Source organism: Rhodnius prolixus, unplaced genomic scaffold (genome assembly GCF_049639745.1).
Source record: "Rhodnius prolixus isolate KJV_2025 unplaced genomic scaffold, Rpr scaffold_2, whole genome shotgun sequence".
Classification (NCBI taxonomy): domain Eukaryota; kingdom Metazoa; phylum Arthropoda; class Insecta; order Hemiptera; family Reduviidae; genus Rhodnius; species Rhodnius prolixus.
The window spans coordinates 14,190,929-14,214,845 of record NW_027411592.1 but is presented as its reverse complement, the minus strand read 5'-3'; the positions used below and the strand labels follow the sequence as shown (position 1 = coordinate 14,214,845).

General features: G+C 32.2%; 1 protein-coding gene and 1 long non-coding RNA gene across 4 annotated transcripts in view; one reads left to right on the top strand and one right to left on the bottom strand.

Annotated features, from left to right (window-relative positions):
* Nucleotides 1-1,174: 1,174 nt before the first annotated feature.
* On the bottom strand, nt 1,175-20,710 carry LOC141449046 (uncharacterized). The gene is made up of 4 exons (XR_012455310.1): nt 19,154-20,710; nt 2,464-2,537; nt 2,136-2,362; nt 1,175-2,043 (listed from the first exon to the last, which is right to left on the bottom strand). It is a non-coding gene; the product is annotated as an uncharacterized lncRNA (long non-coding RNA).
* Nucleotides 15,009-23,917, top strand: part of LOC141449024 (uncharacterized) — a 56,732-nt gene continuing 47,823 nt past the window's right edge. The window contains exon 1 of one of the 3 annotated variants that reach the window (XM_074118022.1): nt 15,009-15,113. The gene's annotated coding sequence lies outside the window, so the exon portion shown is untranslated. The remainder of the gene's footprint in view (nt 15,114-23,917) is intronic. The other 2 variants (XM_074118021.1, XM_074118025.1) reach the window with 2 other exon arrangements.

Sequence of the window (23,917 nt, the reverse complement as noted above, 5' to 3'; positions counted from 1 at the left end):
CTTGAACTTTGTATTGATATCGAACTTCCCGTTATGATTTTTACCTGTTTTACCAGTTTCACCTGAATGAATGAGTGTATCTTTCTGCATAATCTACACGTCTTGGAGAGCCGGATGTGTAAATGTATGTGATTTCTGTTGTGACGATGCCAAGGAGTTCCAAGATTCCTCAGAAATGGTTTAATCTCTACCCCCTACAAAGGAAAGAATCAACAAAAATGGGCATCTTGGAAAACTGTCGTTGTAATGAATGGAAGAGAGATGTATCAGCAACAGAACATTCAGTGGAGTAGTTTCATCGGCTAGGGGCTATAATGTGAACTCTCGGTCTCAGGAGGAACAATATTCTTGAATTTGTCTCAGCGATTGTAGCCGAATAACAAGAGATTTGATGAGAAAGTTTGTTTTTTAGACATTTTATTTCTCTGGTTTTGAACAACATTAAAGCGATCTGAAAATAAATATCCAGTAAAAATGGAATTTCTAGTAAACAATTCAGTTAAAAGAGAAAATTATTAAGTAATGTAATTGAAATTAAGATAGTAAACAATCCAAAAGGAAAACAAAACTCTTGTACTTACATTTTTTTACTATTCTTGGTTGATGATTTCTGTCTTTTTGCAGATTCACATGCTACGCCCAGAGAAAGTTAAGAATTTTAGAAGAATACTAGCCTTGATCCAAACCCAAGTTATGGTGCTCAGTAGAATTCCTAAGAAGAAGTGATTTCTTAAATTATCACTCAGAGACGTGGTTTGAAGTAAATAGATTTATACTCTTAACTATTCCTACTGCAAACTCAGAGAACTTTGTTACTGCTGCAATGTTTTATTGGAAAATGTATGAGAGCTTAGATTCACTGCACTAATCAATGGGAGGACTATTTGCTGGCAAGCCTTCTTTTACTCCAGCAAGAAATTGGTGCGGTGATGTAATGCTCTCGGCATGTGGTATTAAATACTGAATTTAAGAAGACAAGCTCTTTGCCTTAGGCAGTAAGAAGAGTCAATTATAATATTATTATAATTAATTCTAATTATAGTTTAAGTTAGAGAAATACAAACAGTTTGGGATTGGGAGAAGAGTCCCAGAAATTGAACTGTTATCTTCATAAATCACAACTATTACTTCAAGTTTGACTCTTTTATTTTAAACAGTATCAGATAATTTTTAAAGGAGTTATATATTTTTAATAATTCATTCTTAATTCTTCACGGATAAATATTTATTCAGGTATTCTACACTTTGCAATAATTTTTGCTAATCCTCCTTGGATAAATTAATGGCTTTTTCAATTATATTACTGGTATTCTGAAAGATTTGTTTGTTTATAATTAACAAATAATTTATTGATGGCTAATTTGTGCTCATCATAAGGCCAAGAAAGAAGGGGGGAAAAGAAATAATTTATATTTTCAAGTTATTTATATTGATACCTTTAACATTTATACAATAATAATCACTGTCATTATGAACAATATTAGATCATAATAATAATCCTAAATATTAATCTAATGCGCACAAATTGAGTTTATTTTTTTTATTATTTTAGAAGAAATTATCTTGATCATATTAGAATATTATTTCAATTTTCTAAAATCAAATTTTTGTTTAAATTATTTTATGAGGTAGTAAAGCAACACTATGTTTAACCATTATGTTTCTATAAATGTTAATAGTTTATTTTTATTCCCGCAAAAATGTTTTGTTTCTCAATAATCCTGTAAATTGGAGAGAGATTTTATTTATTTGTAAAATTATGTACTGCACTAGCTGAAAACAGTTGATACTTAAATACAGAAATATTTGAACTTATTTAGATTTTCTTTTCGTTTTCAATGATTTTATTCAATATAATGAAATAGACCAAAAATAGATTGTATCTAACTTATTTAAATAACCGGTTTTCTTCTTACAAAACTGAATGATCCTAATTTATGAAATCCAACTGTGAGCTCCTCTAAAATATAGACATTCTTTGCATTCTCCGCTCGTTTACTCTTTTAGTGTTCATAATTAAGGTATTACACCTGGTTTTTTGATCTGAAAAAGTAAAGAGAATTACATTCATCTAGCCTACGAGAGAGATAGATTAACTATATTGAATTAAATATTTGTAGTCAGTAGGATCTTACTCTCATTTAAATGTTTATTGTATGCTTCTTCTTTGCTACTTTTTCCCAATGTTCTTTGATGTGACAATAAAATTCCATCCTTGATTTTAGCTTGCTAATTTTTCCTATTAGCATTTTGTACATACTCAAACGGGAATTCGTAAAAAAGTTTCTTTTTCTAAAAATCTTCTAGATGAACGTATGGAAAAGTTTCTTGTTTCAAACTATTTTCCACAGCAATTTTTGGTCTTACAAAAATATAAATTATAAAAATAATAAAAGCTATTTGTAAAAACAACTGTCAATCTTTTAGAGTGTTAATGTATTAATGCTTAAACTGTAAACTAACCTTGCGTGTGGATTGTACAAGAGATCAGCGTGAAGGAATCCAGTTTTATGAATGAAGAAGGGTCATCAGCCTGTCTATTTTGAAGGGAAAACAAAAATAACATTTCAAATTATTTACAGTTACGAAATATTTTGAAAAATCAGGATGGATGTTTGCTAAAAATAATGCATTTTGAGATTGGATAATAATGTAGTTGATGAAGTGGTTTTGAAGACTAGACTTTTCGTACTGTTGACAAGGAAAACGTTCTCCACGCCTCACGGCACAGAGGAGATAGGTAAAGAAGAGAAGAAGAAGGCGACAAGGAAACCTACTCCAGCTCAATGGACTGATTCTTGTCAACGATATTTCTCGCCCTAATAACTGATTCTATCTATCTAATTACTTTATCATTTTCACAGGTTTGAAGATCAATGGAAGCGCAACAAACCGAACCTCATACTGCATTAAACAATTAAGGAGATTTAAGTCTCTTTTAAATCTCGTATAGAGATTTTTCTTTGTAGTCTCGAAGTATAAAATAAGGAGATTTTAGGTAATATCACATGCTCATTGCCATTTTATGACTAAAATCCCTTTTTGTTTTCTTGACCTATTAAAATACCTACATTCCCTTAAGATTTGCCGTAAGGGAAATAGATCATAATCTCTTAAAGGATTTTGGTCTTTGCTAGTAAACCAGATTGAACGTATTGTCATCCCAGCATCAATATAAAGCAGCAGAGTTGATTGATTTGTGCAACAACTTCAGTACACAATCTTCTACTTTAGTTCTTTTCTTATAATTAAAATCCAAGGATCTTAGCGATTTTTTTGCAGCCATAAAAAAGCATATCTTGAAGAGTTTTTAAAATTTTAATTGTACTTATTTTAATCTGGAGCATTTTAAACGTAATTACTTGTCAAATTTCAGGTCTTAAGTGAGAACTTCAGATGAAAAGCTTGGTAAAATATTTTATTTTTCTTTGCATTTAGTCACTTGTTTTCATTAATTGGATAAGTCCATCACATACTTCAACTTCATTAATCTAGAAGAAACTCAGTTAGTTACAAACTAATTGTGAATGAACAGCCGGTGTTTTTACCCGTTTAAAATAAAGAAAATATAACAAATGTTCTCTTGGTTTTCACAGTACTATTTGAACGTGGAACTGAGGTTCCTTTGCACAATTGAGGGATAATCTTATTAGCCCATTTTAAGAACACCATAAACCGAAATGTTTGAATTAGTTGATTATAAAGCCAATTGATTAGGTTTTGAAGGAACTGTGCATATAAGTGCGCTCTTGGTTGGAACGAATCGTGAAGGCAAAATGCAGGCAGTATCATGGAAGACATAGGAAGAAGGCGATTTGGTGGAAGTTCGTGTTTTGTTTTGGAGTTCTGTACGCCTTTAACAGACGACGTCCCGGTGTGTAACTGTTATTTTTTATAATATTTATTTGTTTTAAGTATTCTATTGAACTCTAAAACTTATGGTGCAATTGCTCCAGCAACTAGTGAAACACATGACTGCCATATGCATTGTAGAAGCTCTAATAACATTTTTTTAATTCGAAAATTAATGAAATATTGCAATTTCATAAAAACATGGGAAGTTGATAAAAGTAAGAGATTATTAAAGGAAAATTAAAAAATTTTCAAAGCACTAAGAGAAAAGTCTAAAATCAATGACAAATGTTGAAGAATTTGATTATGTCGGTTCATCTATTTGTTGAGAAAAAGATAGTCAAATTTTAAATAAACCGATTATTAAATTACCTAAATTTAAGGTAAAATTAACAACAAATTTCTAATTAACGTTTTTATATCAGTTATATTAATTTTTATATTTCAATAACCAATTAAATTAATCTATTAATTTTTTTGTGTTGAGTATATTATTAATTGCCAATTCACTTTACAATCAATAAGAAAATTTGACCACCAGCAACTGTTGTAGAACTGATCAACTTTATTTAATAAGCTAAATAAATTCAAATTTAATTTTGGCCTTAAGTGCGAAGTACAGAGTATTTTCAAAATCCGAGTATAAGTAGTTTTCAAAATTTGAAATTTTACGAAAGGTAAAGTGGAGTGAGAAACAACTCACATGATCTGTTTTTATAAAACATTCTGTCGGATAAAGATTCCTTCATGTATTCTTCCTATTGTACCACTCTGGACATTAGGTCACCAAATGTTATAAATAATAAAACAAATATCTTCATCTGCCGAGATGCTGTGATGGGATTTCCTTTACCCTCTGTTTAAACCATTTCGGTTGGTGTTACCTATGACCACCTGAGCATTACATCAATTTATTTGTATAAAAAGTAATCCTCCCAAACTTATCTTTTGCGTTTTCTAGTTATTTTTGTTTAGTTTTTGCTTTTGCCGCGTGGTATTTTCGTTTTTGTCTTTTCAATGGTTCAGCAACCATTGAAACTTTCCAGCTTAAATAGTTTCCAGAAACCCATTCGAAAGGTCCAAACTTAATTTGTTTATTCCTTATGGTCAAAGCTACATTTTTGCCAGCTAACCTACCTGAAAACAGGTTCCATATGTTAATCTATGAGAATAAATGCATTTGTTAATAAAATTATACATACATTTTTGTATTCTATGTTAATCCTACTATTTTTCTCCTAAAATCTACAGCTATCTATTAAATTTTTTTATTACCACTTTTTGCCTTTAAAATTTACACTCTAAATTTTTTGACTCGGGAACATTTTATATTATAAAGTTTAAAGTTGACATAAAAGGATTACTGAGGATTTATATATATATATTCATTACTGAGGATATTTTGGCTTAAGAGACCAAAAGTTGTAAACAAGTTTTGTTCAGGTCATCGTGCAAATATATACTTTATTATCTGGTTTGCTACTGCGTCTTGGCCAAGATCAAAAATTTTAAATAAAAAAAGAATTAAAAAACTTCGGATTTCGAAAGGACCATTGTACGAGGGGTGTTTCGATGGTCGCAGTATTGGTTGCTAACTTCTCTTCTTCGGTGAAAACAATTTTTTATAGTAGTTACAAGGTATTATAATGCAAGGTAGCAGATTAACTTAAAAATTGGAATATTCATGAGCAACGAAAATTTATTTATTAAATTTTTATAGCTTCAAGTTTAAAATCTACTTTTTTAAAATTATTATTCAGGAAGGGCGTGCAAATAATTTCACTTCCAACAGGAATAGTATCTTAGCCAACATAATTAATTAGTACTATTAATTATGTGAAAAATGAAATAGAACTAGTTGAGATGGAATTGTTAGCTGAGTGGACAGCGCACCATGAAAAAGTGGGAACCATGAAAAAGTATTTTAATTTTTTTTTTTCTGAACACTCTTCAGTTCTCTATCCGATGGCATGCAGCGTTTTCTGTCCGGGGGAACTGAGAGGCTTCAAAAACTGACGAACCTTTCATACAGTGAATAAAATAAAAGACAGACTATTAAAATTAATTGTTACCTGTTCATACGGACAGCAAAAATATCTCTCTATTCCTACCCCAGGTGTGACAGCATGTCCTGATGAGTAGTTTGAGTACTTTATTTTTGCCACATCTATTCCAAGACAAGAAGAGACTCTTCGTCAAAAAGTCATTTAGAGCTCTGCCCCAAAGTCGAATAATTGCAAAGCTCTTCGTCGAAAAAAATGCGTTTTGCAGCTAAATAACCAATATAAAAATTATCTCTGAAGATTCAAAACAATATTGGAGCGGCGAAGATATCCTCAAGTAGTGCGGACGATATGTGTCTAAAGGGCTGTGGCTAAAGAAGCCACTGGAATGCACTTACAGGCATATAGGCATGCTGAAAAGAATTGTAGGACGGTATTAAAGATGAAGAGAGGAATTAGCTTGGCGATAATGGAAACTATAAATGATCAGACTCTTGCTTGAATATTTGGAATAATGAACGTTGAGTCCTAAATAAAAAAACAATTAATGCGAGAAAGACTGCTTGGAAAAACGTTCACAGCCATTATCAGAAAATTCTTCTGTAAGAAAATCACGATTGTTCTACATTGCCTACCTACCCTTTTCTACTGCATTCATTCGTTCTGGTTGATGAAGATTTATTTGTGGTGTTGAGGAAAAAGAACTGATCACTTTGATTATTGAAAAAGTAAAGTGATTTAAGCGTTATCATTAAATTATTAAAAGAAGCTAACATGAAAAGCAACAGAGGAATAATTTCTAGAAGAAGAGATGGAGAAAGTATTAAATTACCTAAAGTGGTAACGAAACTGAAGTCACGAGATAAAAGCAACGGTAAAAAACGGTGGAAGTTTTGGAAAAAATGTGTTCCTATTTTCAATGTCTATGCTACAATATAAGAAGGGAAAGAATAAAGTATGATAATTAATATTATTTGCATTATGACAATTAATAATTTGTTTAAATTAAAATTCAACTGTCAGAACCAGTTGGTAAAAAAATACTTACCGCACCGACGTCAAGGGGGCCTGAGCCTTGTTACGTATTTCTGTTTTGAGGTGCCCCAAAGGGTAAGATTTAGTATAGATGAAGCACCAAATTCAAGAATATTCAAAAAATGTTCTGTAATCGTTCTATTAATTTTAAATTAGTCTATTTCTTCATCCACACCTGCCTGCGTGTAATAAATAATTAAAACTAAGTTGTAATTTGAAGGTAAATAAGATATTGTATGATTCATTTGTGTCTGGTATTAAATGCTCTATAAATTTTGATTTCCTAAAGGAGTAAAATCATTAACAACATTCATAACATACACGTTTTCAATATTTAGTAGGGGAATGTGGTTTAGCCACTTCTTGAGGAATCTTGGCTACCAGCTGGGATCCTAGACAAACTACAAAAATACCACTCACGCTTTATAATAGGACCTGAAAAGATAATTGATGTGCGCAACTATTTTGGTGTAAGCAAACCTTCTGACCAAACTGAATACCTGTTAGTTCATTGAGAACTCTCGATGGTAAACTAGTACATATGATTTTATATTGTAAACTGGGTGGTAATTGCAATTTAGTAAGACAAGATATGCAAGATATATAAGTTCTATTTTTGCGCACCTCAACGTATTAAAACTGTCCTGTAGAACATTTGTATAAGGGTTGATCTTCAAAACTCCACAAAAAGCTTAACATTGAAAAACATCCAACTTTGACAATTTGTTTCTACATTTTCTATATAAGATAAAATTCCAAAATTTTCTGTAAAATATAAGGCAAATCCTCGTTTACATTTCTTTTCTTTTTCTTGTACATCTTCTGCTTCTAGTTGAGGTTATCTTTTTTGTAAACAACGTAGCGTCTAAAAACCTCTCCCGATTTTGTTAAAATTTGGTAGGATAATGGGATTAAGGCTCCCTTAAGTAACAACAAAGTGCCGCCCTACTTTTGCATCTATTAATGGGAAGTATTGCAATCGTTACATATTATCGACGCGAGAACCGATTTTCATGAATAAAGTGGCATTTGATGTAGATTTGCATTTTAGATTTCTTGAAGCTGCGTATCTTTTAAGAGGACATTACGCTCCACGCAGGTAACATCCCCTCTAAAACATCACTAATCCTCTGTAAATCTTGATCTAGTTTGGCAGAAAATTTATTAGATGTCATGGACTCTTTTGCTGGCCATTTTCATTCATTCAAAATATTGGTCCAGTCGAGTAGCACACCGTTTAACTTAGATTGAATTTAATGAGAGGTATCAAACTGTTAATCATTAAATCTTTTAAAATAGATAAATAACAACCCTATGCAAATGAACATACAAAATGACTGGGAATAATCGGTGAATATGAAACATGACCCACAATTTTTTTGCCTAATTTGGAAGAAAATAATCATTTTTCCGAATTTTCTGTTTACCCTTACACTATATAACAAGACATTCACCGACAAAATCTTTTATTTTTTTTATGAGACAATTTTTTATTGCATAATTTATTGTGTATAGTCCCGGATAATTTGACTTGAACTCGTGGTGGTTTTTCACAAATTTTATAACTAACAGAGCATAGTCTAGTTTTCTATCTCCGGCCGTATGGAGGATACTAGCAGCCTCATATTTTAATGATGCACAAAAATGCGAAAAAAAGGGTAATTGTTTGTAATTGGATTGTTTTGTTTGAAAAATCTATCTTCCAAGTTTTTTGAAATTTATTAAGAATGAAAGTAATGTTGACATTTCCATTTACTCAAAAGATGAGATTAACATTTTTAAATTAATATTTAGCGATTCTCAAGCTAGGAGCATGAGATATTAAATTCTAAAGAAATCATTTAAAAGATTTTCCTATTTATTATGAAATTTTCATCTGTTCAAAACTTAAAAATGTTCATGTACTTCCAAATTAAGAGTTCAAGAGTGAAAGTAAGGATGCATTTTAAAAGACTAACTTAAAATTAGGCTTTTCATTCATTGTAAATATTAACAATACAGTAAAACATTTAGAACTAAAATTTAAAATTTAATAACATGCGATAAGCGGAGGACGTTCTTCTCAGGCTAAACAAAAGATGATCAACAAAATAGTTCTGTTCAAATTGCCTACTAACCTAGTTGCAAACTGAGACATCGTAGCCAACTGTGACTAATATAACTGTACCTACTCTTGTAAAAACAAAAACAAAACAGTATAAAATAAAAAATGCCAATCAGGCGGTGAACACGCCCACCATCCCTCTCGGCCATGGAGCAAGGTAGCTGACTTTGCGGACGATAGTTGCATGGTTCTTAGTTAGATGTAGTATGCGTAGGATGCCAAATTCACTGCTAATCTAGATTACAGCCATTGTCTGTTTTCGTTGGTTGTAGTTGCTGTTGATGTTATTAAACTCTACCTACAGTTTTTCTTCTTGTTTTTTATTTATTAGACACTTTTTACACTTATTTAAATTCAGCAAAAGTGTTTAAGGACATCTTTCAAGATATCTTCTTCTTCTTCTTTTTTCACATTTTTTTATATTTTTAGATTGCCTAATTCTATTGCATTCCTAAACAAGATATAGAACTTTGGTTTGAAAGATCTTTTCAAAAGGCTACCCACATTGACCCAAATTTAAGAAGCTCCTTCCTTAAGCAACCTAACTCTTACTCCTAGTCTTTTCTCGGTGACTCCCTCCTAGTCACGGAAATGAAATTAGAATTTGGGTTTCCTATCACTTTAGTATGAAGAAAAGCTAACTTTAAGGAGGAGACTTACATATTATATTTTACTTGCAGGTTGCATGCGATCTGGATATTTTTTTGAAGGAATAAGAAAGAAAAGGAACGCTAATTTTATTCTCTTTTTTTTAGGTATGACCTGGCTTCTCGCCAGTATCACACAACTATTTGAAGAAGACGTTACTAACAGAGGAGGCCGATCGCGCGCCTACTACCCTACTTGCGAATTACAAACTGGTTAACGTGATCTCATTTAACATTTGGCACGGCTTGCCAAACCTTCTTCCGACATTACCTGTGCACAACGGGTTTGCTAAAAGGAATGCAAGTCCATCAATTCATCGCTCAAATTCTTTTGTTTACCGCCGGCCGTCACTCTTCTGTAGTTGGACTGGTTTGTTTTCCTCATTCTAGCAATTTATTTAGGACTGTTTACAATCAAAATTGAATATTTAAGTTGTGCTATTGAAATAAAGGATTTTATATTATCGCTAAAACACCTAAAGTTTTTAAAGTTCGCGAGGTAATTATAATTATTGTTTATTTTAGCGCAACTAGTTTAACAACATTCAATCAAATTGAAATAATTCGAAAATAATAAATGAAGGAATTCTAAGAAAAGGAGAATTTTCGAAAGAAACTGCACAATCTTGGAAGAACTTGAGGTAGGTATCTATGTTTTGGCCAAGTTAAACGAATGCCAGAAAGCAAACTATTGCAAATTAAAAACAGCAACAGATTGTCATTTTTTCTAACTTGAATAAAATTAATTTCTTCAATATTAAGATTTGACTAAGCATTTTGCAATTTAAGCAAAATTTGGTGAGATTCCGTTTTGGAGATATTCTAAGAGAACTTGATATGTATTTAGAAAATTTGATGAGAAAGGTAAAGGTTCAATTTTGTTTTATAATTAAATGAAAATATTTTTTACCTTTACTTTCTCATTCTAAAGGTTCACTATTTAGATTAATTTAGAATACATTTCATTTTTAAGATTTTTTTCAATGTATCTCTAGAACGAATAAGAGAGATTCCCCTGACGAAATGCTTGGAATTTCAGATGTTTAGAATAGATAGTGGTGCACTTAGACTCACTTAGCAGTGCTGAAGAGCATAATGTCTGCCTCCATATGACGGTTCTTGCAAGTTTTTATTTTATTTTATATCCAACAGTAAAGTGCATTAAAGTGCCCAGTAATGCAGTTTTACTCTCAAGGTCGTTCATTCCTCCTGGCGCGCTTTGATTTCATATATGATTGTAATTGCATTGTTGTAACTAGAATTGTGTTTTAAACTGGTCACTTAGAATTTAGAAAACTAGCTGATCTGTGCTTGCAAGTAAACGTGTAATATATTTTCAATAACGATTCAGCGCATGTAAATATCGTTTTATTTTTCTTTCGATAAAAAACTTCATTCAGCGGACAAATTTCTAGAGAATTCCTGAACTACCGGACAACGCCTCCGACTACAAGAGAGGACGGCGTCAAACCAAGTCTAAGCAAGACGAATTTTCAATTTCACAGACGGTTAGCGATAATTATAAATGTGAACAAGTTTATTTTTGTTACATAGTTTTTATTTTTATGCAGAAAAAAAACCGCGAGAAAATCAAGTTTTTGGTTTTCCTTTTCTCACAGAATCGCCACTTCCTAGCTTCACCAAATTCCACTTAGATTTTAAATATATTAGACATTATGAGATTTATATAAAAATAATTTTCTACCTCAATTATACTACCACCTCAATCCGTTGCCTTTCTCCTAAATCCCCTGTGATTATATAACTTCATACTCTAAGTTGTATGCCTTATTGCCGCAATACCTGTCTAATAACTATCAACAATACACTTGTTGTCGTTTTCAATGCTTTATTAAGTTCACGCATATTTTTATATTTTTACAAAGTTTGTAATTTACTCTTCAACTAGCTTCAGCATTGTTGCACTTAAGTACTGTGACAATCCTACGGGGGCTAACCGTTTACAGATATCAATGCAATCCATGTGCTTACTCAGTTTGCAATGGTCCGTCAAATGATCTCGTATAATCGTCTAAATGGCATTCTAGTTTTGAATAATGCCGTAGTAAACTAACTCAGGCGAATGGCTAATAATGAATTTATTGTGTGTCAACAAGTCATCATTGCTATGAACTCTTGAGCAACCACACTTTTGGTTTGGGCCTTTTTCTGTACTGCTAATGGCTCAGGTCATTTTTTTTTCTTTTATCTCTTTACGCCTTCTCTTATACAACCTGGATTGTCCAACCAGGAGTCTTTCACTAACTTAATAATGTAAGACCTGATAACCAGTAAAGCTGCCTGGGCATCTAAGAAAATTGCGACTTTAGAATTATTATTCTCTTCTCTTGCAATCTCATCACTAAGAGTGTTGCACTGTTATGTTTGCTTAAGCTAATCACCATGTGCATATTCAGAGTAGCATTTTCCTCTCCTTCTGTCTTGGAGACCTCCAAGAACGACACAAAGGTACAAGCAGACAGTTATGTTTATTTTTAGCTTAAACAGATAATAATGCTGAACTTTTTTGTGAACAATTCTTAAAAACAATCATATTTAAAATGTCTTGTGGTACAACCTAAACGAAAGAATTGTTTAAATTACATTTATTTCCCATTCTTACAGATTACGATTTTAATAATTGCTGTATGTTACGACAGTTTGAAACCTTTTCTCTTTTCTTTTTTTATGGTTTTGTAAATATTAGTCACCAAAACTAGAAGGCACTTAAACAGTAGAGATAAACACTCGTAAGCCTGATGAAGTGTGTAGCAGTGATTGCAATAAGAATGACGGCGCTAGCTCGGTTGGGGAGAACTGGCCACCTCACGTGCTCTGCTGTATGGCGCAAGTTAGGGAACTGCCGCGGCCGCGCACTTGACCTCAAAACATTCTCAAGTTCATTCACGTCTTACTCTCTCACAGTACGCGACTATCGCCATCAGCAAAAAACACATTTCCACTGATTGATTTGCAAGGGTAACTACAGCTGTTTTCATCACACCCAATTTGCAAATTATTATACTTTACCGCATCTTTTCTATTAATGTTATAAAATTTATGCGTATGGTTTTGATGTAAGCGTATTTACTCACATCTCGTTTTCTTCTTATTTTTCCTTCTTCAATATATAGCCTTTTCATTTTACTAACAATAGCTGTTCACAGGGAAGGGATTAGCTATGAGGTTAGCATACTGGACTCCCACGCGGAGGTCCCGGGTTCGAATCCAGCAGCTGACCCTTAGATTTTCTCTTCCTAGGAGCTTCTTACAGCTCACTGTCCGGTGATGGACAGTGTTGTCTGTGACGAGAGAACACTGTCCGGAGGCCGGCAGTGCACTGGAAAAGCTCCGGGCGCTAATAACCTCAGCTGTTGATGCGCAAAAAAAAAAAAAAAAAAAAAAAAAAAAAAAAAAAAAAAAAAAAAATAGCTGTTCACAATTTCCGTTCTTAACCTGAGAGAAGGTAGTTCTTCTGTTCTCTTAATCTGCTATCCGTAAATTCTTTCTGCTATCTTTATCTCAATAAACATCTTGTAAAGTTTTTTTATGGAATAGGAAGAAACGTTAAGCGATAATTGAGTTTACAAGGTTTGGATTCTCTGCCAAAACGAGATCCTAACCATCTGGTAATTCACCAAGAAGGTACAGCAAAAAGCCAACCAAAGAGAACACACGCAACGCTTGGGGTTTCTGCCAAACAGCAAGAAGTGAGTCAATGCAAAAACAAACCTGGTATTCAGGAACTCTTCTTACCAGAAATTAAAGCACCAAAAATGGCAAACAAAGAAGGTACAAGTAATCCTTACGAAGCGCCTATGCTATGACCATTACAGCTCCACCAGGTTTGGCTTGCTTGCCACATACGATGACAAAATAGAAACCACAAGCTTCTAGGCCGTCATCAATTTTTGATAAAAAAAACAAAAACAAAATTTGAACTTCGTTTTGACAGAGTTTAAAAAACTAATAAACATTTTGTATCTTATCCACAATTCTAGATCTCAAAGACAATTTTACCTGCAAGGCTAGAATCACTGACTTAATAGTAAATGCTAAAAGGTGCAAGTGGTCATCTGACACAAGAATGCAAAAAGGACCCTAAACACCCTAGCAACTTACACACTTTGCAAAGGCCCACATTCTGCCTCATAAAATGGCTGTGCAGATCCCATAAAGAGCTGTAGACGTCATCGCCTCCTCCTTTGAGCTGACATATTTGTGGACATTTCTCAATCTTTTTGGCACCGAGTATGACATGAAGGTCTGCTGGGTGAGCGCAAGTGCTTCTTTTGCTTTACATACTTAGTCCTGCCCTCTTCTACCGTGTGAAGAGGCCTTTCAGGGCTTCTTCCATTCATCTCTGTCCCTTGCCAGTTCATTCTCCAATCGAATCCGCTTCCCTTCAAACCTTCCTTCACTTCCTACTGCCAGGTCTGTCTTCTTGGCCGGGTCATGGCGTCTTCTGCTTTCGACTCTGGACTCCTTAACTAAGTTAGCCACCCGATAGTTCTCCATTCTAACAACGTCCAAACCAACGAAGTTGGCTCTTTTAAATAAACTCCATTGCCGGTTCAACGCCCAGGTATCTTTTTCTTTGCCTACTTAAATAACAACAAACGATTGCACTTCTGGCCTCCAGTTAGACAGGAAGCTCCTAAAAAGAGAAAATCTTATGGTAGCACCCCTGAATTTGAATCCAGTGAAAGGTTAAAAGGCCCTATCAACTGAGCTAATCCCTTCCGTAGTATCTTTCATTAATCAATGAAAATTTGGAGAGCTATAACTAGAAGAACCAAATGATGGCAGTAATAACATATTCCATTTAATCCGGCTTTGGAATATTTTGATCAGGGCGGAACTATTTCTTTTTCACATGGACAATGGCGTACATTATCCCGAACATTGTAAACAATGGTTGTTTAGTCACCAATGAAGATTGTTTGAATGATGTCATTTCAAAGGTAACATCAAAATAACTCCGATCTTGAGAATGGCATAAGTTAAGTCTTTTGATGGGCGCCTTATTTCTAATTTAGTTCGAAATTTTTCTGTTAGTTTTTTCCTACAAATATATATATATATATATATATATATATATATATAATAAGTATACTAATTCATATTAATAAAATACTTAACATATTTTCTGCGTCTGTATTTTTGCATATTACAAGTACAGGGGAGGCAAAGAGAAATTAACTAGTAATGTACATTAGAGTACGTGCAGAGAATCTGCTTCGCTGTTCCAAGCATTGTGTGTGTAAATGTGCAGATGTGCACATACATGTGTCCGTGTAGAAGACGCTACCTGGCAGGGTGGTGGCGGTTTCCATGACTACCAGCTGCACAGGTATATAAGCAACTTAGCAACCTTGCTAAGCTTCATTTGCCGATCGTCTTCGCCGCGCGTATTCTCTGTCGCTCATTGTCTTCTCGCGTACGAATTAAAAATAAAATAAAATATAACACGTGAGTAAAATTATCAACATTATTTTTAAATTGTTCTTGATAATTAATAATTATTTTTTCTTCCTAGCTTCAAAAAAAATAAAAGAAATTTGATTTTTTACAAAAATAATAGTGCATCAGGACAGTTCTGTTGTAACAAATTTAGTGAATTGTGAAGTGTTTTATTACTACAAGTAATAATTCTATAAAAATACAAAAAAATCATTGGCTTACATAAATTTCAACAGAGCATTTCTATTGGGTATTGTGAACGCTGATTTACTTTAAAAATATTATAATTAAAAATATAAAGTTTGCTGCTATATTAAATACTTATTTCCCAAAAAAACTAGCCTCATTCTAAATGCCAAAGATAAAAGGTTGCTAATTTGACTTAGTGCTAATGCATCTTATGCTTATCTAACAATATTACTTTCCACTACGGTTTTTAGGCTCAGTATATGCAAAGCCACCAATAACCCGGGAATATGATTTCAAACTAGAAGTTTAAAATTAGAACAAACATTCGGCCGTCATAAATTTGACCGATAAAACTGTTCAAACAATAATTACAGTTTATGATACTATTTCTTGAGGTGCATATTTACTTTATCCCTAATCAGGTAGGGATACTTGACTTCTAAATAATCCACAACTTCTCTTCCAGAAGTCCATTTAGAGAGTTAGAAAGTCTATTTTCTAAGTTTAATGAAAATGTTATTTTTGGTTAGAATGTTGGATACCTATTGTAAATTATAACTTGTAACGTTCTTAGTATTTTTTTAAAAGGGTTGTTACAGCTTGTAGTTCATATTCCCTATCCAAAGAGCCATAATTTTTGGTCCAGCCAATCTTCTTCTCTAGGTCTTCTAATAGTCCTGTTTGACTACATCTGAATCCTCTATTCAGCGTTTTCCAGGCCTGCCTAGAGGTAGCTGTAAACTCTTTATGGCCAAACACATTAGATGAATAGATCGTTTCTGTAGTACACACTACAGTTTTCTTGATGCCTACTTTAACTCTAATCACAGAGTTAGGATACGCTGCCTTCTAGACACACAACCACAACTTCTCCTCCAGAAGTCCATCTCAAGGGTTATAAATCTAGTTTCCAAACTTTTGATCATTTTTCAAGTTTTCCGAGCGAATCAACACGTTTCCTACAATAGCGTGGTAGATCTCTTTCTTTTCTTTTTTTTTCTTCTTCAAGGGGTAGAATAAAGATCCTTAACATTTAAGGTTGGAGAAAAAGATTATAAAACACGATTGGACTGCACTTGCGGTTGAACATTCATTGATCATCTATCCATTGAATCTGTTGAGGACATCCATTGAAAAAGAATCATTAATAGCATGTATTTCGAAGTCAAGTCTGAAGTCCAGCTTTCTTTAGGGATACTATATTTTTCACGCAGTTTTAATAATTTTGTGTAGTTTGAAAAAAGTCTGAACAAAAAACAGCTAATGTAAGTTTTCCTTATTATTGGAAAAACAAAATAAGTTATTAAACACACATCCCTTTCTCCTGAAAGAAAAGAAGAGAGAAGGCAATTTGATCTTTTTAAATTTAATGAAATTTATTCTCACAAGAAAACATTGAAGTCTGCTGAATCTAAAAATCATGACGGAAAATATCGCAGAAATTCCTCAACTGAAAAAAAATAGAACAAACTAATGTAAGTTTTATTTAATTTTTTGGGGCAGTAATTTTTTCAAAATAAGTAAAAAAAAAAAAATTTATTTTAGTACATTGTCCCACAAAAATGGTGGTGGTGCATCATTCACTTCCTTCCGAAATGCCACTGTACAAACGGTTTGTCCAAATTGAAATCTTAAGCTAAATTTATAATGTTGATAGAAACAGTGGAATTTGTTTCCAGCTAGGACGATTTTACGGAACTGATTTTTTGATGTTCATTTCCTCTCAATACTTGTAAAATTTTAAGTTAACACCGGAAATATAAATCAATCCAAAATAGAAGTTTTACATCCAGGTTGTGAACAGTATAACATGAAGGCACATATTTTCTATGATCATACCGTTTTATATTGCTATATTTAAGAATATTTCAAACGTATAGAAAACTGGTTAAGAGAAAGTGATATTTTTCTGGATTAATATTTGGTGTTTTTCATTGATTTTTTTCGCACAAATTTCAAGTTTTAAGAAAATGTCATTAAGTAAATCACGCTAAAGGAAAGAGTGCAAGTGTTTGCATCAAATATTTGGTTTTTTGGTTACTAGAAAATGAACTAGTACACAAAGAAACATATATTTTTATTTTAAACGTTTACTATAAAAAGAATTTTTGGTGACTTTTGTGGAATCTGTGATTTGTAAAGATTAGTTTAATTAGAAAAAGGAAAACTTTGTTCAAGTTCATGGGATGAAAGAAACTTGGTTTGGAGTACGTAGCCTCAGTTAAGAATCTTAGACTGATATTGCAACACCATCCCTCACACTTTATGAATTTATGTACCAGATCATACGTTTCGTCTTAATATTGAGGTAAATTATTTATAATTGTGAAATTTTCACAAACAGAAGGTCATGTTTTGCACCAAATTTAAAAGAAAAAAATGAAAAATAAATTTATTACTTGTGGTTTTTTTAGTTTTCATTAACATTACTTCTGAATTTATACGTAGTATACGGGAGTGACCTTAGTTTGCAATGTAGGTAAAGAAAACAAGATTACAATTGGACAAAGAGAGAATCTTGGATGAGTGTTTTGCTTGGAATGACAGTGGTTTATGACGCAGTCATTATGGTTTTAATTGTAAATAGGCTGTGAATAATAAATTAAGATTAGCGCTATCGTAATTTCTACTATAAAATGCTCTAATTTTAAGAAATCGGTCAAGGTTTTCTTCCAATTTCGAGTTTTACTCAATTTTATTTTGTCTTCATTACAATAGAAACTACTTTCGAGAAAAACTATTCGTCCTTAAATTAATTTTTGTAAAAGAAAATCAATAGGGTGAGTTGCAGTAGACCTTGGACGATTACCAATAAGAAATCGAGAGATTCGTGTTTTCAGTCTAATGACTTCTTTTTTTTAAACTCTTGAATTTCTGTTTGAGTTCAATTGAATTTACTTAAAACTACCATTAGAATAACTTGAATATAAAAGAAAATTCATGGAAAAAGTGCAGCACCTTGTGTAAAGTGGTTTAATGTAGTAATAACTTTAAATGCATTTCGAAAAAATAAAAAACTGAAAAATTAGCTTAAAGATACTTTTTTTTTACCGTTTGTTCAAAATCTTATTACAGATCCTTTGGTATCTTCAACAAAAAATATCACATTTGAACTAATTGCGATTTTCTGATTTATACTGATTATGGAAACGCTTGCAGTCCGACCAGTAAATCACGACTTTTTCCGTTTTCATAGACCACTTCGAAATGTTGCATTTCTAGTGAAAACTACAAAAAAAAAACAATTCGATTGCGATTCTTCCTTTTACGAAGTAGAAAAGAACGTAAACATGTATTAATTAAAAATGCAATATTGAGGTCGAAGGTGACAATACCAAATTTTATTGAAATGTTGTTCAGCAAAACAGTAGTCCCCATATATTAGCTCTAACAGCGTTATTAGCGCAGATTGTTATTTAATTACTTCTCTTGTGTAGATTAAGATAGTTTTTTTTATCTGTGCCATGATGGTTTAGATTCAGAAAAAAACCGTGTTTATATCTTCCAATGCAATCATCTTTCAGTATATTGCTTTGTAAGCGAGTTCTAGTTTTTATTTATAGAAAATGACAATTTAAGTTCAGTGGGACTAACATAATTTTTATTGAATTATTGATTTTCTTTGAAGAACTGTCCAAATGGAAAACTTAAAGGAAAATGGATATACAAGAGAATATAAATAGAATCTCATTGATGTAATGATTATTTTATACAACGAACGTTTTGCTTTACGTTGAAGGGCATCCATATTGACTTATCAATCAATTGCAGTTTTACAAAAATTATGGATAATTATTTCTTCCAATTACCTTTCGTAAGAAGAAGTACGACTAATTTTCTAAATTGCCTTTTATACATACCTACAAGTGCAGGCGAGTGAATGCTTGTGTTGAGAACATCTGAGAAAAGACAACTCTGAGAAAGTAAATTAATATCCTCCGTGGTTCATATTGTTGGTGCTGTGTTTTCGTCGTATTAATTGAATTTATAATACTCATTAAAAGAACATTTAAATTGAAACTACTTCCTCAAAAAAACAACTCCAACTAGATTCTTTAAACTTTTAGAGAAGGCACACTGCAGACTTTTGACTCAAATGTTAAAATAAACAGTATTACAGAAAAGAAATACGGCTTAATACTCGTATAGTTCGACAAGTTCCTGATAAAGTAGTTTGGAAATAGGAAGAAGAGTTAGCTTTTAAAGATAATCAGTTAAATTATTTTTATTTCAAATATTAATTTTTCTGTTTAGTTCTGTGCACTGGCTTGGGTACTCAATTGCATTTTGTTCCAATGCAGTTTAGCTTGCTGTCTCTAGCTAGTTCCTTCCTTGTCAGTTCATTTATCGGTGGTTCACAATGTTGTTTTGTAACGCTAGAACAGAGAAGGTACATATATGCCACAATGTCGTCTTTTGATGCTACTTTTCACACAAGTAAAAAACATTGTAGCTAGAGCCGTAGTGATTTTCCGTGTAAGAACATAAGATAACTTATTAAGCTGAAACGTTTCTTTGTACGGAATTTCATTATTGTTCCTTTTAACATTTTTGGCCTCAATTAAAATGAGATATACCTTGGTATCATCTCCAACAGATTACAGAAACCAGCCTATTATATTTATTTGTATTTATATATTCCTCAAATTTACTTTGATTAATCTTTCATATTCTTTTATTTTGGTTAGTTCTTTACGTATATGTTTTCGAAATTTTCGACCCCAATTTCTTTCTTACCTTTGCTGGCATAAATTAAGTTCTTGTCAGCATGCACATCTATTCAATTGAAACATTTTCTTAGTTCTCTACCAGATGAACTTTGATGAAAAACATATTTCAAAGAACTTCGTAATGCAGCACTGAATAGATCATCAAGGTATGATATATGGCGCAAATAAATAATCAAATTTATAATTTTATAGCTAGAGAATCGTATCTTCATAAAAATTTGTAAAATATTTTATTCTTCACTTGGTAGTCAGTCTTAAGAAACACGTCACAAACTATTCTTGATATTGATTGACAGTTGATTTTTTAAGGGTTTGCTTTAATAATTGAGAGATAGATTAGAAAATACATTTACTAAACAATTTATTGTATATTTTTATCATTTACACAAACGGAAGTATCAGAATAAAGGAAGGGATTAACTAAGTTTTAGCATACTGTTCTGGATTTCAACGCGGATTTTCCGGGTTTGAATCCAGCTGGTGGCCCTTAGATTTTCTTTTCCTAGGAGTTTCTTACTATTTTAAATGAACAGGATTTACGTAATTTCTTTAATTTGGTTTATTTTAGTTCAAAATATTTAATTTCATTTGAAGCTAGTTAGCTTGAAATATGTTTCTAATTTAATTTTTACAGGAAATCCCATTATTGCCGTTAATGCCTATTTTCTCAGCCGGGCTGTACGTCCAGTTTCCTGATTAGCTGCCATAGACGGAGGCGACCAGCTAACATTTAACTTTACTGCTAAATTCTTTTATTAAACAAAACCTAGTCCGGAAATCGAACCCAATACCACATTATTTATTTAATTATTCAAACATGAAAATAATCTTTTTTTGAGAAAATAAGTTTAATATTATGGTTTAAAATCAATTCCCTAATCAATATAATTTCATTCATTGAATTGGCAGATAATAAATCAATTTACCATACATTAACCTTAACAAAATGGAGGTCAAGTTAGTGTTGGAAAACAGAAAGACTAAAATTAAACTATTTACAATATGGGTTCTACCGTACTTGGTTGATAAAATTCTTATTTACCAAAAATTTTATCTGTGAAAATTTTCGCCATTAGCAGATAGTTATTTCTATTTATCAATTTTGATCTCTTGTTCTAAAACGAAGTTAAATGAACTTGGCGTCATATGGGATATATTAGAAAACTGCGTGTAAGTACTGACTGCACTTACTGATTGTACGAAGGGTACTTGAAAGAAAGATTGTAGATTGTACGGAATGTAGCTAATCGCCAAATCCACTGAGACTGATGAAATCTCTTGCGGAAACTGAAATTGTGTTCGTTGATACAATGTATGATGTGTTCTGTCACTAGGGTGAGATATGTTACCAGTGGGTTTCGCTAAACCCAAATAGTTGTACACATCAACTACTAGTCCTGCAGAACCCAAAGTTCATTGAGTGTTGTTGAATGAACTTTTTCAGTTGTAAATTTATTTGATAGTTATTTTAAATTTTACTACTGAGGGAGTAATTTTATAGCTTAGAAGGATCACTTCTATAGAAAGTAACCCTCTGAAATGGTCGCGCAAGTTAGGATAGAGCCAGAGTTTCCCTGTGGGTTCACTATATCACCCTACATTCGTATTCATCATTCCTTCCACCTGAGAGTATTGTGGGTGAGTTACCGTGGGATATTTTTGTAGCTAGACAGTATATTCGCAGAACGCTGAAATTCTTAAAGAAGTGACTTTTCCACTGAGGATTCACATTTATAAAGATGGACTACCCAACGAATTCTCATTAATTGAATTCATATTTGTCGAAATTGTATTGTCCTGTAGATAAAGAGTTGTTTTTTTAAATATTTCTGCGATTTCGGAAAGTATCGCCCTCTGAATCAATAAATTATGTTTTCTAATAAATTATGAGATAGCTGGTTTTATTTGAAATGAATCATTAGAATTATTTTCAATCCATTACTTTATTAAATCAGAGCTCAAAAGTATAAGTTTATTTAATGATTGATTGCGATAATTGGTACTATTATTCATTAAAAAATAAATAAATAAAAAGTATTTTACTTTTAAATAGATTGTTTAATCAACGGTATTTCAAGAGAATTGGTTATTGCTTTACCTCTTTCCCAACTAAATACCAGATCGATGCCGAACTGTGAACTGCACGGAATTCTTACTATGCTGTTTCGTAGTATCATAGCAAACTTTGCTCTTTAACATGGTTTGAGGATTGAGTAATTACTATATAATCCTATTGCAACGGAAAACCTCGACAAATTTGCTTTGGCAGAATAGTGGACCGCGAACAAGAATGGGTGAAAACGTTTAGGTCGAATTAGCAACGGAAGTAACATAATTTATTGATTCAGAGGGCGATTAACAGAAATGATAGAAATTTAAAAAAATCACTTAGGAATGCTGGAAGAAGGTTGAAGATTCTTTAGAAATTTTAAAGTATAGCTTTCTCAAGCTATTACTCTTAATATTCTTAAGTAAGAGTGTTTCTTATGAAAGACGTATTAAGTTGAAATGTTATTGTTATGCTGAGATTGAGTTAAGAAAAACTTGCACTGTCCAATCGAAGCAAGTAAAGGCCCTAGAAAAGGCTGCCAGCACATCACCAACTCTCGCTAAGAGCTATCCGTGAACGAAGGAAGTTCTGATAACGATAGATCGCGGTGTTAGGGACGAGGATGGATAGGGCCAATGACAGAATAGTGGTTCTATTTTCTTGATTATTCTATTTGTTTGCTTGAGGAGCTTTTTTGACAAATAATTTTTTTTTTTTTGCAGACCTCAGTTAGTTTCTGCTTTACAAAATTTATGAATACATTTTATGATATTATTTGACATAACTTCCATAGTAATAAGAATCTACAACAATTAGGTTAATTTATAATAATAACCATGCATATTTATAAATTATAGAAATTTAGTCGTACTTTTTGCTATCTTTATTTATTATAAAAGAATAATAATAAATAAGAATTTTAGAGTTAACGAAGTGAGTGTCAACAATTTATTTTTTGTACTGAAGAGAAATCCCTAATGATATACCATTTTATGAGTTAAACACTATAATTGAGTATTGACTCAATACACTATAAAGGCACTAAGCCTCTGGGTCTCTTGCGGTGGTCGGAGATATGCCATCAACATAATGGTGGATATTTTTGAAACAGTCCATTCTCTGGGTAGTTTTCTGGGTTATTGCTGGTTATTATTTATTTTTGTGTGTAGTTTTGGTTTGGAAATGTGTTACAAAATAGTAAATATGAATTTCTATGAATGATATCAATACGAAGAGGAAGAAGATTTGCGGAATACTAAAATATTGAACTATAATCTTATAAACTCAGATATTTCCATTATTTTCGTACATTTTGAGGAATTGTCTGACTTAATGAGAGCCCCGGAAAAAGATGTGGGACTTATATGTGTTTTGTTATGAACTGATGCGACCAGTTGAAATCCAAACATTGCTGTAGTTCAATTTGCTGATTACTTCCACAGAATGTAAACTATGTAACTTGAATTTATGCTGCAGAATAAACTGTAAAGTAATGGAGAAGATTAATTAAGCAACAATGTTATTCCTCTACTTGAGAAATAAAAATCTGGAAGGGAGATTTTTTCTTACCACAGTTTATTAGGTAATTCAATTTTTTCTAAAATCTTCATGAATGAAATAAAATACTTATTTATTTTAATAAAATATTTTTGTTGAAGGAGACTTAGATAAGCCTAACACATGCCGAAAATGTTACAGTAAACGCAAAAAAACCTTACTGAAAAAGACTCACTTCGGGTATAACGATATTCTTTCTATTTAGATATTTCTTGATCAAATATTGTACTGATGTTATAACCGAATAATACCTAAACATGGAACCGTTCCTTTAGAGGAGAGCTTTT